This window comes from Dipodomys merriami, unplaced genomic scaffold (assembly GCF_024711535.1).
Source record: "Dipodomys merriami isolate MVZ:Mamm:240054 unplaced genomic scaffold, mDipMer1.0.p SCAF_104, whole genome shotgun sequence".
Lineage (NCBI taxonomy): Eukaryota > Metazoa > Chordata > Mammalia > Rodentia > Heteromyidae > Dipodomys > Dipodomys merriami.
In genome coordinates, this window is record NW_027202316.1 from 471266 (window position 1) to 485199 (window position 13934).

At 46.3% G+C, this 13934-nt stretch overlaps 2 long non-coding RNA genes across 2 annotated transcripts in view; one reads left to right on the forward strand and one right to left on the reverse strand.

Annotated features, from left to right (window-relative positions):
* Positions 1 to 2329: 2329 nt before the first annotated feature.
* On the reverse strand, positions 2330 to 3394 carry LOC138810807 (uncharacterized). Its single transcript, XR_011367242.1, has 2 exons — positions 2993 to 3394; positions 2330 to 2540 (listed from the first exon to the last, which is right to left on the reverse strand). It is a non-coding gene; the product is annotated as an uncharacterized lncRNA (long non-coding RNA).
* A 4681-nt stretch (positions 3395 to 8075) lies between these two features.
* LOC138810811 (uncharacterized) overlaps positions 8076 to 13934 on the forward strand; it is a 31800-nt gene continuing 25941 nt past the window's right edge. Inside the window, exons 1-2 of the long non-coding RNA XR_011367244.1 lie at positions 8076 to 8207; positions 9902 to 10016. This is a non-coding gene — a long non-coding RNA (uncharacterized lncRNA). The remainder of the gene's footprint in view (positions 8208 to 9901; positions 10017 to 13934) is intronic.

Here is a 13934-nt window from a genome sequence, read left to right on the forward strand (position 1 = left end):
AGACCCCATAGTGAAAATAGCTAGTGACTCTGAAGTTCAACCCAGAGGGAGAGGGAGAAGGAGAGGGACAGGGAGAGGGAGAGGGGGAGAGGGGGAGAGAGATTGCACCAGGCACATGGCTAGTCCAATGCCAGAGGCAGGATTAGGATAATAAATTCTAACTCCAGAGTCCACTTTCCTATTCTTTGTGAAATGAGAACTAAGGACAAGAGACAGTATAAAAATGAGAATTTTAACAATGCCTAAAGACATATATGGTCATTCTCATTTTGCTAATGATTTGGTAGCAATAATATCTGTGTTAAATAACCTTTAGCAGTAATTTAGATAATCTTGCTGATAGCCGAGAACAAATCACTTACATGTGAGTTTTTTTATGCAAGTGGGAGGGGTACTGAAAAACTATATTCAACAACCTTCACTAAATCTGGAATATTTAAGACTAAATGTTCTAATTACATTCTCTGATGCTACACTCAAAATATTAAAAAAGGAAGTATCTAAGTGAAACTCATCTATTCCTGCATACTGGATTTATGAAAATTTGCATACCAGAATAGCTTTTAGGAATAGCTTAAAACAACACAAAGCTAAAAAAGTACCAGTGGGTTCCTTAAACATTTTCCCAACCTTTGAGCAATCCATTGCATCAGCCTTGAAGGCAAATTCTAATAAGAAAAGCTGAAATCCATCTTTTGCTTAAGAGATCAATCAATGTGCACTCAACAGAGAAAGGAAGTTGGGAGATGAGGCCTGCCCAGAACAGTTGCCTCCTCAAGACAAATGCCATTCAAATGTGTACCTGTAGCTGTTCTATTCTGAGAGCAAAGGGAGACAACTCAGTCATGCAGAATGTTTAAGGTAGGCAGACAGGCAAGCCACCATCCACGCATATAATCTTTTTTTTTTTTTTTTTTTTTGTAAATGCTTTTGGGTTTTTATGAATCACATAGCATTGCACAAGAAGTACCTCAAGCTGGGGCTGGGAAGATGGATCAGTGGAAGAGTGCTTGCCTTGCATGCCTGAGGCCCTGGGTTCGATTCCTCAGCACCACATTAAGCAAAAAGAAAAAAGCCGGAGGTGGCGGTGTGGCTCAAGTGGTAGAGCACTAGCCTTGAGCTGAAGAGCTGAGGGACAGCTACCAGGCCCAGAGTTCAGGCCCCACGACTGGACCCCCCCCAAAAGAAGTACCTCAAGCTCTGGATGAATTTGTGGTTTTCATGGGGGAGATGGTTGCATTGGCTTATTTGCCAAGTGCCACTGGAATGACAGACACTTAAATAGGAAGTGAGAAGACTGAAAGGAAAGATGATATGTCCAGAAAGGCTCATGGCCAAAGTGTTATAAACAATGTTTTCAATTTTCAAGGAAAATATGTGCCCATTATTTCAGTTACAAAGGAAAGAAGTAAAACGAACACAATTCATATACAGAGCTTTGATGTTCTTGAGTATATATTTTTTTATTTGGCAAGTGATATCCAGACAGACTTCTGTTCAGAGCTGTTTAACCTTTCATTATATGGGTGCACTGAGAATGATTATACCTGTGTGGGAGACCAATGTAGCCAAAGTATGGAATCATGCTGAAAAACCAAAGAGTTAAAGCCGTAAGGGACAGGCTGGCCTAGGACTGGAAAGGAATGAGTGTTAGCCAGTGCTTGGAAACATTTGTAGATAGGGGGTGTCTTTTAAAGTTTTAGAAATTAATAAAATAACTGACAGGAAATATTGGCCTAAAATGTGCAATGGGAATTTAGAAATTGCTACAGTATTTCAAGAAGACAATTTTGTGATATGTACCAACATATCCAACACATCCACTTTTTGATTCAACAATATCATTCCAGAGGGCTTTCTTCTTGTTGTTGTTGCTGTTTTTGCCAGGGGGCTTGAACTCAGGGCTTGGGCACTGTCTCTGAACTTTTTTTTTTTTTTTTTTTTTTTGTCGGTCGTGGGGCTTGAACTCTGGGCCTGGGCGCTGTCCCTCAGCTCTTCAGCTCAAGGTGAGCGCTCTACCACTTAAGCTACAGTGCCACTTCCGGTTTTCTAGTGGTTTATTGGAGATAGGAGTCTCACGGTCTCTCCTGCGCTTGCTGGCTTTGAACCGCGATCCTCAGATCTCAGCCTCCTGAGTAGCTAGGATTACAGGCATGAGCCACCAGCGCCTGGCTCTCTGAACTTTTTTGCTCAAGCTAGCACCCTACCACTTGAGTCACAGTGCCATTTCCAGCCTTTTCTGTTTATGTGGTATGGAGGAATCGAACTCATGGCTTCCTGCAGGCTAGGCAAACACTCTACCACTAAGCCACCTTCCCTGCCCCAAAGGTTTTCTTTCTTTTGTTGTTCTTGTTTTTGTTGGTGTGGGGCTTGAGCTCTGCACCTGGGTGCTCTCCCTGAGCTCTTCTGCTCCAGGCTATCACTGTACCATTTGAGCCACAGCACCCCTTCCAGTTTTCTGGTAGTTAATTGGAGATAGGATTCTCACAGACTGTTCTGCCCAGGCTGGCTTTGAACCATGATCCTCAAATCTCAGCCTCCTGAGTAGCAAGGATTACAAGTGTGAGCCACCGGTACCCAGCACTGAAGGTTTTTTAAAATAACATTTTAATGTTTTGGTACTGGATATTGAACCTGGGGCTCTCATGCTATACAAGTTCTCTATCACTGAGCTAAAGCCCAAACCAATTTAGGATATTTTTTGAAAAAATAGGGAATATGAAACAAAATAATAGAAAAATGTTTAAGCTGTATATGCAAAGATGTTCATTGGATCATTACTGATAATAAAGAAGAACATTTTAACTAATTGATGATATAAAATTCTGTGGAGTAGTTAATTCAGATTTAAAGTCATTTATTAACTCTGAGATAGCTTTCATATATGTCACTGAAAGCAGAGGCCAAGGAGCAGTATAATCAGAGATCTTTCGCCTTTACATACATCTATACCTAACATTTCTGTCAGCTTTATGTGGCTGTGACAACGTACCTGAGATGAGTGAGTTAAAGTGAGAACAGGTTTATTTTGGCTCATGGGTGCAGAGGCTTCTGTCCATGGTGCTTGGCTTTTACTGTTTCAGGGATTGTAGAATTGTGTGTGGAGTAGAGGAACAGAGCTGTTTACCTTTTGGCAGCTGAGAACAAGAGAGGATTGAGAGAGAGACAGAAACAGAGAGAGACAGAAACAGAGACAGAGAAACAGACAGAGGGCAGACAGAGAGACAGAGATAGAGAGAGGCACACACATAGACGGCTTGGGGTCCCTCAGGGCTTGCCCCCAATTACCTAACTTCCTTCCATGAGGCCACACCTCTCAGAAGCTCTCAATAGCAGCACAGACTCATAACCAAGCCTTCAGAACACCCCATCCCATCCCACTGATTCTTACAAAACTGTCACCACAGTGGTGGTTTATTTTACTCAAAAAGTAAGGTGGCTGGGCACCCATGGATCATACCTATAATCCTAGGTACTCAAGAGCCCAAGATCTGAGGATTGTGGTTGGAAGCCAGCCTGGGCAGCACAGTCAGTGAGACTCTTATCTCCAATAGTCCACCCAAAAATCCCTCTGAGGAAGTGGCGCTGTGGCTCAAGCCCTAGAGCACTTGCCTTGCGCTGAAGAGTGCAGGGACAGCATCAAGGCCCAGAGTTCAAGCCCCATGACCAACAAAAACAAAAACAACCCCCCCCAAAAAAAACCCAAAAAACCCTCTGAAAGTGGAGCTGTGACTCAAGTGGTAGAATGCTAGTCTTGAGCACAAAACCTGAGGGACAGTGCCCAGCCCCTACACACACAAATAAGGTGGTCAGCCTTATTCAAAGGAAGTTTCGGTAAATAAATACATGCAATTCCCTTGTTCATTCCTATAGAATGTACTAAAATCCAGCAGAGGACAGATCTTGTTGAAGCACAGTCCCCGCTCCTAAATGACACTAAGTATGTACCTAGTAATATCAAAGTAGTTCACGTTCAGCAATCTGTACGTCTGCAATCACTTATATCACTTGCCAATTCTGCTTCACTCCTATGACAGCAAAGATTCTTTCCCCAGGTCCAGTTTAGTCATGTGACAGTCTTTGGCTGGAAGACCTCTGCAGTCTCCTGGAGACTGGGTGGATTTCTGTATGACGCTATTGCAACATGAGGGTCACTGGCTTGGAGCTGAGAAATCTGACTTCACTTCCATTCTGTCACTTGATAACGCCATCGTTGGGTTCTGTTTCATTTATAAAATGGGTATAATGAAACATCTTTCCTTGGGTTGCTGTGGAACTGAACTTCAATAAAAGAAACCCTTTCTTTACTTCATTTTTGTGTCTTCAGATGTAAAATTTTGGACAAGGAATGTTAGTGTCTACAGTGGTTCATTATTGTTTATTAAAAAGCCACAAAGTCACAACATGCTGCCTGCCTGTATGCTGAAATCCTTTTCCTTTATACTTAGTCTCTTTGGAATAAACTACAGAATTATCATTCCTAAGTATTACAAAACTTTCCTAATTTCCATAAATGAATATGCCAATGGAAGAGATTCTTATCTCAATTATGAGTATTTAAGATAATGTAACTATGCTATTCATGTAACCTAACTCTTTTTTTTTTTAATTTTTTTTTGTGGTCCATTTGTGGGGCCTGAACTCTGGGCGTGGGCGCTGTCCCTTAGCTCTTCAGCTCAAGGCTAACACTCTACTACTTGAGCCACAGCTCCACTTCCAGTTTTTTGCTTATGTGGTGCTGAGGAATCGAACCCAGGGCCTCATGCATGCAAGGCAAGCGCTCTACCACTGAGCCACCTTCCCAGCCCCCCCCCCACCTACCTCTTTCTTATATTCAAATCCATAGTGTATTTTTCTAAAAGTAGGCTTTCCTTCTGTGTGTGTGTGTGTGTGTGTGTGTGTGTGTGTGTGTGTGTGTGTGTGTGTGTGTGTGCTCAAGGATATAAAATGCTATTTATGCATTCTGCCTTCAGGCAAAAATAAAAAAACCAACCTAGTGATTTTTCCTTACTCTTGACTTTCCTCACTCATGCCCCAAATTCTAGGCTTAGAAGAAATAACTACAGGATAGCAGACCTTTGGAAAGCAACCCCAAGTGGATGCAAGTGACCTAGGTCACACTACCTCCCTCTGACTTGACAAAACCGAGGACTAAGAGATTTCTTTGAGGGTCACCAATAAACAAGGACAAGGGAATGAATCCATAACTGGCACTGAAATTGGACGGGCAGTGAACTCAGTGGATGCTGCCTTAGGTTGAAGAGATTCAGAAAATGAAGAGAAGTCATCATGAAATAGTTAGCAGGGCCAGTCAAGGATGAATTTGAAAGTGCTACCATTAACCTCACAGCAATAGAAGAGGTTACATTGATAAAACAAGAGCTGATGTCTCAGGTCAGCTTTCCTAGGAAACAGATTCTGAGACAGAGGCTGACAGATGGGAGGTTGACCTTGGAGTGCCCTTGAGAGCTATGTTTGAGAAGGCCGGAAGGAAGCAGAAGTGGCAGAGGGAGGAGTTGAGCTGCAAGACCCCCATCAGGGACCTCTGAACAGCCAGAGGTGAAAGGTAACTAGACCACCCAGCCCTTAGTTACTCAGGGATGTGGTACCAAGGAGATACATATAGCACCCCACAGAGGTAATTAGAAAAAATAATTCGATGATTGGAAATTTTAAATGATAATCATCGGAATAAGACCCCATTAAAGTTTGTGGAGAGAAAGAATGGAGAAAGTGGAAGAAGAATTTGCACTCTTGCAAGGATGGGGAGCCTTTTTTTTGGCCCAGGGCCATTGGGACATTTACAACATCATTAAAGAATCATATGTATTGAGGCAGACAGATGGGTCTCTGACAGTCTAAGAGAGCCTAGAAGGACCAAATATGTCCATCCTGTCATGTCTGGTGGAACGGATGTTCCTTGTGCCTGGGGGTTATTTTTTTAAAAAACCTACAGGGTGAGAATAATGACAGAAAAGTTAGATCACAGAAATGCTGGGATCAGAAAAGTCAGGTAACCGAAAATCCAGCAATAAACATCTGATGATGTGATCAAGAACACAGACTTGAGAAAGATGGGGCTCATAGATGAAGTAAATAAAATGAGAACATATACACAAAACCATGGCATTTCATCATTAAATGAATTCAAACCAGGATGATTAAATGTATTGATTGTGAGGAACTATAGCTGGAGATGGGGATGGGGAGTGTTTTTGTTTTTCCTTTGCTATTTTTTACACTTGAAAAACATACAATATTATTGTTATTATTAAGGTGTTTGTTGTACAGAGGTGTGACCATTTCATAAGTCAGATCATGACTACATTTTCCTTTTTTGGACAATGTCACTATTCCCTTCACTTTCCTCCAGTTTCCTCCTCCTGTCCTTGCCCACAAGTTACTTCTATACTTTTTACAAGAGACATAATGAATAAGGAGTACTGAGATTTTTACCTGGATTATCCTACAATACATTAATAGCCATTATAAACACATTTTCCCATTGGCTCCATCTGTTGGGCATTTAGTATGTGCTCAGCACTGTCTGAAAGAAGCATTCTGATCCCAGCATCCCTCATCTTAAATCTCAGAAGAAAAGACAAAGTCCAAAAAATGTCAAGGTCTCATGGCTACAAGTACAAGTGGGATTTCCATCCTGTCCCCTCCAATACATGGCCCTTGAAAGATTCTGCATCATTTCCCTGATAAGACTGGATGGTCAGTCTACTTGTTGGCATTCATTGTCAGGTTGGAAGGATTCTTATGTTTTGTATTTGCTTTTAAAGTTATGTAATTACAATTTGTAGACTCTATTACTACTTTTAAGTAGTTATGTGAGGGGTTTCAGTTTAGCATACGAGTTTATGAGTACAGTGCATGTTGATGAATGTCACCCTTCCTGTCAAACTATGAGTGCAATTTCCTTGGCCACTGGCCCTTGAACAGGCGGATTAGACAATGGGTACAGGACTGGGTAAAAACACATTCTGTTCAAAAGTAGAGTGAAAGGACTAGAGAGAAGGGGTGGAGATAGTACACAGAATAATTTTCTGTTTGGAGGCAGATGATGGGAATGTGTTGGGGATGAATTCAGGATAATGGTGCCACAAAGAGGACCAGGAGTCTAACAAGAATGGTGTCATCCTTTTCATTTCCTGTGCAGGTCACTGACTTGGGGGCAGATGTAGGTGTAAGTATGTTGGCCTTCAGGCGCCAAGAAAGCAGACCGAGTTCAGTGTTCCTTTGACCAACCCAGAAAGATAAATACTTGCTCATTTGTGCCTCTCCCCAACCCACATGGCTATCTCCTGGACCTCATTTGAATTTCTCTCATTGTCCCAGCCCTTCCTTCAGTTGAGGCAGGACAGCTTTTCATTATTTCCAGCCTCGCTTTACTACAATAACTTTCTGTGAGTTATAGATTTATGTTGGTTAAGCCACCCAGTCTATGGGTTGTTGCTAGGGCAGACCCAGGCTGAAGAAAGCACTGTCCTTCCCACAAGCATTTTTGTCTCTGCCTTAATCCATTCTCTGCCCAATAGTATAGTCAGCCTTAGCAACAAAAGTGACCAGCAGATTCCCTTGCTTAGAACATTTCAGTGGAAGCACAAAAGCAAGCAAAACACTTACAGCACTTTTGAATTTAATAATTTATCCTAAATCCAGTTCCGGGCAGGTGGGGGGACACATGGCTTTCTATGCAAGGTGCAAACTTCAGCAGGTGGCTGCTTGGTGGAGAGACATGCTGGTCGTCCAGTGACTGAGCACACGCAGGGCAACCGGCTCTGTGTTGTTTCTGCCCTGCCGAAGGGGAGGAGCTGAGTGAAGCCCCGCAGTCGTCTCCGAGTGCGAGGCTGAATGGAAGCCTGTGCAGAGCTGCAGGCGCTGCTGGCGGCCCCGGCGGCCCCGGGGGCGGAGGTGGCCGGTGGCCGGCCTTCTCCCTGCGCCCTCGGTGCGTGCGCGCAGTCTGGGCGCGGGCTGTGGCCGTTCCCTCTGTGTGAGGTGGGGACGTGGGGAAGTCGGACCCCGCCCTCGGCGCGGTGGGCGGCGGGCGGGGGCGCGAGCGCCGGGCGGGCGGTTGGGGCCGGCGGTTGGCGAGAGTTCGTTGGGGAGCGCGCGGTGCTCTGCGCAGGTGCAGGCGGACCCTGCGGCGGGCAGGCGGGAGGAAGCGGAGGTGAGAGCGGCGGCGCCGCCCGACCCGCAGAGTGAGTGCGAGCGGAGCCGCAGGGCCGGCTGGGCCGGTGGGGGTGGCAGGCAGGAGGCTCCAGGGAGAACAGGCTGGGGACAGAGCCGGGCACGCGCTGCGGAGCCGGCGGGGAGGAGGTCTGGGCCAGAGCGGGCCTGGAACCTCCCGCCCCTCCCCCAGTTCCCCTATCCGACGCCCCGCCGCCTCCCTGGACTAGGGGACGACGACCGGGACGCGCCCGCCGAGCTCCGGACTGGGGGGAAGTCTGGGCGCCGAGGGCGGGAGTGGGGGTGCGGCGTCCCGGGCCGGGGCGCAGGGCCGGGGACCCAGCGAGACGTGTGCACCGGGACTGGCTCGCGGGACGTCGGGACGGCGGAGTCCGGAGCCCGGGCAGCTGCTCCGGACGCGGCCGGCGGGGACCTGGGCCGGGCTCCGGGTCGTGTGGAGCGGAGCAGCGCCCGGGAGCGCGTTCCGGGCCGGCTCGGTGGATGGGGCGGGGGGGGGCGAGGGGGAGGCGCAGGGGGCGCGGTGGACAGCTGCGATCCCCGCAAACTCCCGCCTCCTGGGCACTCGCCCGGACCCAGGTGGCGGGGGCTCGCGGTGACCCGGGCGGGAGGCGTGGCCCCGCCGGCGCGCCCCGCAGGACCAGGCAGCAGCGCTCGGGGTCGTGGAGCTGGAGCTGAGAGCGCCGCCCCTGTGGCCCTGGGTTGGCTTCCAGGGCTGAGGAATTGATGCCTCCTGTCTGGGGCTGGGTTGGAGCCAGGAAAGTCCCTCAGAGCCAAGGGCGGGAGCATGCACAGAGTGCAAGTGTGGCTGACCACATGGGGGGGGGGCTCTGTCTCCAGGGCCTCCCCTCCCACTGATCCTGTCGCCCATGGAAGTTGGTCAGGAGGGTCAGGGGCCTTTGGTTTCAGGAGCAGCCCTGGCTTATTGCCAAAGGACTTTCCTCCAGCAGGGCAGGTCCCCGCAGGGCCAGCCCAGGGCCCTGGACAGCTCCCCAGGCCTCAGCCTGCACAGGCCTCCCACCCCTGCCTTTGCTGAGACAGTAGGTCCATTCAGCTTTGTTACCAAAGCGCAAGCAACCAGATTTGAGTGCCCCCAGCCATCCAAGCAGATAGCTTGGCTTAGCAGACTTCCTGTTGAATTTGGAAAAGGTTGAGAATTGTTCAATCTGGCTGCCTTGCAGAGCAGAAGGTGCTTGCAACAGCTGGGCACATTCAGTTTGGCTTCTGTCTACTAGGCTAGGGCTTGCATGCTTAAGGAAGATGTGACATGATGACGCTAATTTTGTAGGTTCAGACTAGTTATTTAAAACATCATTAGGCCTGACGTGGCTGCTCATGCCTATAATTCTAACTGTTCAAGAGGACCAAGGTTTGAGGCCAGCACAAGCAGGAGAGGCCAAGTAACCCTTATCTACAATTAAACATCAAAAACCTAAAGTGGAGGTGTGGCTCTCAAGGGTTAGAGCACCAACCCAAGGCGGCAGGGCCTGGGACCTGATTAAAGCCCCACTACTGGCACAATAAACAAATAAATAAATGGTAAAACCTGCAGTGGAGTGAGCAGAGGAGAAACTTTCACAAACTATACACTGGGTTTTGGTTTTTTTAAATATTGTTATTGTAAAAGTGATGTACAGAGGGGTCAGAGTTATATAAGTCAGGTAATGAGTGCATTCCTTTTTTGACAATGTCATCCCTTCCCTTGCAGATCTTATGCCCAGATAAGGATCCCCAGAGACCACCAAGGAGCCGATATTCCTTGCACACGAGAGTCATTTATTACAAGCTCCAGCCTGGACTCACAACCATCACCAACGCAGCGGGTGAGAGTTGAGAGCTGTGACCCTTCCTTCAGCAGGGTTTTTATAGGGTTTCAGGGACATTCTATACATCATAGCATCACTTAGCAAATTATTTCACACCGCGGGAAAATAATAAAATAATTCTAAAAGATGATTAGTTTAACCAGTGCAGGAATCAACCAGAATTGGGGTTGGCTGGTTCATGGGGCTGATGCTCTTCAAAATGATTGGCTAAAGCAATGATCTGAGCTGCGACCAAGTGGTCTTTATCTTGCAGGAACACTTGGAACTTAGCTGTAGTTAGTGGAATTAACCATAAAGGGGATTGTTCCTGGTATTTGGGCTCAAGGGGAGTTGCTGCTACAGTTCCTGGAGTTTCAGATATCGTGCCTTAACAGGATGGAATCGAAACCTAAAATGGCTATATTATATTTTGTTCAGGCTTCACACATTCTCCCACTTTTCCCTATAGTCCCCACCCACAAGTTGAATAGTCCATTTTCAACATTGTGTAGTGAATACTGCTGCTGCCTTTGTTCATCCTTTGTGAACACCCTCCATTTCTGTGCTCCACCTTACCCTCCCAAAGACAGATAAATGAACAAGACAAGAGGAAGAGAAAACAAAAACCGCAACAAAGGGGAAAAAACCCACTTTTCCTGGAGTTCATTTTGATAAATATTATTTTATATGACCAGATGTACATAGATGTTGCGCCTCTGTGATCCTCTCCTAAAAATATCCTCCTGATCTCACTCTGTGCACACACTTGATCTTAATGACTAATGTATGGCTTGATATGTGGTGTGTGTGTGTGTGTGTTTAATACCATGCTGGGATTTAAACTCAGAACCTTGTGATATTGCTTGGGATTTGTCTGCTACTGCTGGCTCCAGACCTCAATTCTCAGCTCTCAGCCTCCTTAGCAGCTAGAATCATAGATGTGAGCAGCAGTGTATCTTTTCTTTCTTTCCTTTTTTTTTTTTCTTTTTGCCAGTTCTTAGGCTTGAACTCAGGGCCTGGGCACTGTCCCTGAGTTGTTTTTGCTCAAGGCTAGCACTCTACCACTTAAGCCACAGCACCATTTCTGGCTCTTTTTGTTTATGTGGTACTGAGGAATTGAACCCAGGACTTCATACATGCTAAGCAAGCACTGTACCATAAAGCCACATAGTAGGCCCCTCTTTTTTTTTTTTTAACTTTTTAATAATCCAGGAAGTTCTAGGAACCTATACTTTTTTTTACCAACTTTATAGTGACTCTGTGACAATATTGAAATAAGAAAGACATAGCTGTTTCCTGTAGACCACATACTGTTGGTTTAATCTGTAAAAGTCACTATTTCTAAAGGTTGAAGCAGTAGCAGTGTCAGTCATTTGCTTAACTTTAAAAAAATGCCTCTTTTAAGGCAGTATTTTTTTCTTGTATGTTCAAGTTTGAAGTCAGAGCTTTGTGTTGCAAGGCAGACACACTACCATGTGACCCAGGCCCTTAGTTCTCTATATTTTCTGTAGTTATTTTTTTGAGATAGGGTCTCACTTTTCATCCCTGCTGGCGTGAATGGACTGCTGGTCCTGGGCTGGCAAGGTGCACACTGCTGCTCCCTGCTGAATTTTCTGTTGAGGTGGGATCTCAACATCTTTTTGGCCTAGGCTGACCTGAAACCGAGATCCTCCTGATTTTTCTGTCTGCTTATGGAACACAGCAGTGTGCTAGGCCCAAACATCACCCTCCTGGAGGGATCAGAAACCAAGGACATGCTTTTCACTGTGGTGGTGCAGAATTACTTAGTTACTGTACTTTAAATCTGTGTGCTAGTTTAGAACTTTGTAGATCTTCAGAAATTTACTCTGCCATGCCTTCCTTTTCCTATTTTATGCCGAGCAGTTACCATATATGTGATTTTAATTAAGAGATTTGCAGAGACCCTGGAAAATCTCTTTTGCTAGTAGCCACAGTGCTGTGTTATGTGATTCAGTTAGGCATTTCAGCCAGTCAGGACTTGAACCCCTTTATCTAAAGAAGCAAGCCAAGGGTTTCTAACTTCAGCATTGTCCAAAACATAAGGATGTGAAAGCCAGCCCTCCATCCAGAGTTCCAGTGTGACCTTGGACTTTACCCATCCCCAAGCCTTCCAGTATATCAGCGTTGTGTTTGCAGGCGAAGCAAAGCCAGGTCATGTGCAGCATGCACACAAATTGCTCTGCTGAGTCAGTTCTGAGCATAATTTAAGCTGTGTGAGTATTAGCTGTCATGACCTACCTATCATAACCACAAATGAAGCCTGCCAGGCTTCAGTTCTCACAATCTATGATTAAATTAATGGCCTGTGTCTCTTCTGATGTTTTGCAAAGTTAGTGCATGGATAATTTGAGCAGTTTTGTCACTGTCCTCAAGTCAAGGAGGGCGGAGGGGGTAGGGCAGAGGGGTGATGGGAGAGTAGAGTAGGAGGGGAAGTACGTGTGGGCACAGGAATTCTAACATAGTGGTGAGTGGAGAATTAGTCATATGTATAAATAGGAGATGCTGCTCAAGGTTTCTGAGGCTCCATTTCCTCCCCTACTTCCCCTAACACTGGCTTCCAGAAATGGAGTGAAATTATTATTGGAACCACAACTTTAAGAATTGAGGCTACAGTTTGGGCTATTTTAGTTGTAAAAGTTAATAATGAAGTGTTGTAAGTTAAATCATTCCAGAAGCCACATCTTGGAGTCTTTATTATACAGTTAATAGGCTGCAGGCTGTCAGTTGTTACAAAGGCCTGCAGCATGCAAATACTCCTAACACAGCTAGGAAACATACTAAAGTGGAAAGAGAACAAAAACAATACCAACAAGCCAATTCAGCGCCAGTGGAGAGCTGAATTGGGACTCCATGATAACTGGAGACAAGCCAGGAGACAGGACAGAGGACACAATTACAGAGACACTCGTTGCATGGATCCAGCGGCTAGGCTGGTCAGGGCCTAAATAGGTCAGCACATGAGGCAGATCCTCAGGGAATTCCCAGTCCCAGGCACTAGACTGACAGATTCAGTAGCCTATCAGCCAAGTGCCTGCCCCTGCCTCCAGGGGTCCGGGCATTACCTGGGAGGCAGATGAAGGTGGGGGGGGGGGGTTCCTTCTCCCAGCATGAAGACAAGATGCCAGACTCTACCATCCACCATGTGGCCAATATGGCACCGGCCAGACCTGACCTCCTTATTTCCCTAGGAACAAAAGTTTTCCTCAGTTGAAAATGCTGGAAATGCTGGGTGCTGGTGGCTGGCGACTATAATCCCAGCTACTCAGGAGACTGAGATCTAAGGATCATGGTTCAAAGCCAGCCCAGGCAGGACAGTTCGTGAGACTCTTATCTCCAATAAACCACCGGAAAACTGGAAATGGCACTATGGCTCAAGTGGTAGAGCACTCGCCTTGAGCTGAAGAGCTGAGGGACAGCACCCAGGCCCAGAGTTCAAGCCCCACAACCTACAAAAAAGAAGAAAAAATGAAAATGCTGGAAACTTGGTACTTGATCCACTCCAGGGAGAACTGTATTTCTGCACAAAAGAGCAGTATTTGGAGGGATGGTGGGTGGGTAAGCACTAGCACATGGTTTGGAGAACCAGCATGGGGTTGATTCTTCCCCTGGGCAGGAACCCTTTAACCCTCATTCAATTTGGAAGCCACAGGAGAGTCTGCACATAATCTCCTTTTATCTAGGGTTTGGAGGTTGAACGTCTCAGGGGTATTTGGAGAACAGATCTGAGCCTAAAGCCAATTCTGTTGATTCTTTTTTCTGCTACCGTTTCCCTCCTCTACGTCCTGATGTCTGCATGTACTGGTTGATTGCTTCTCTTGTTGGTTTTCCTGGACTTGCCAGCCTCAGAGACTAAGATGCTTGAGTCAGACTTTTACTGTAGTAGCTTCTGGGGAGGATCTTCATTCCTGCATGCTG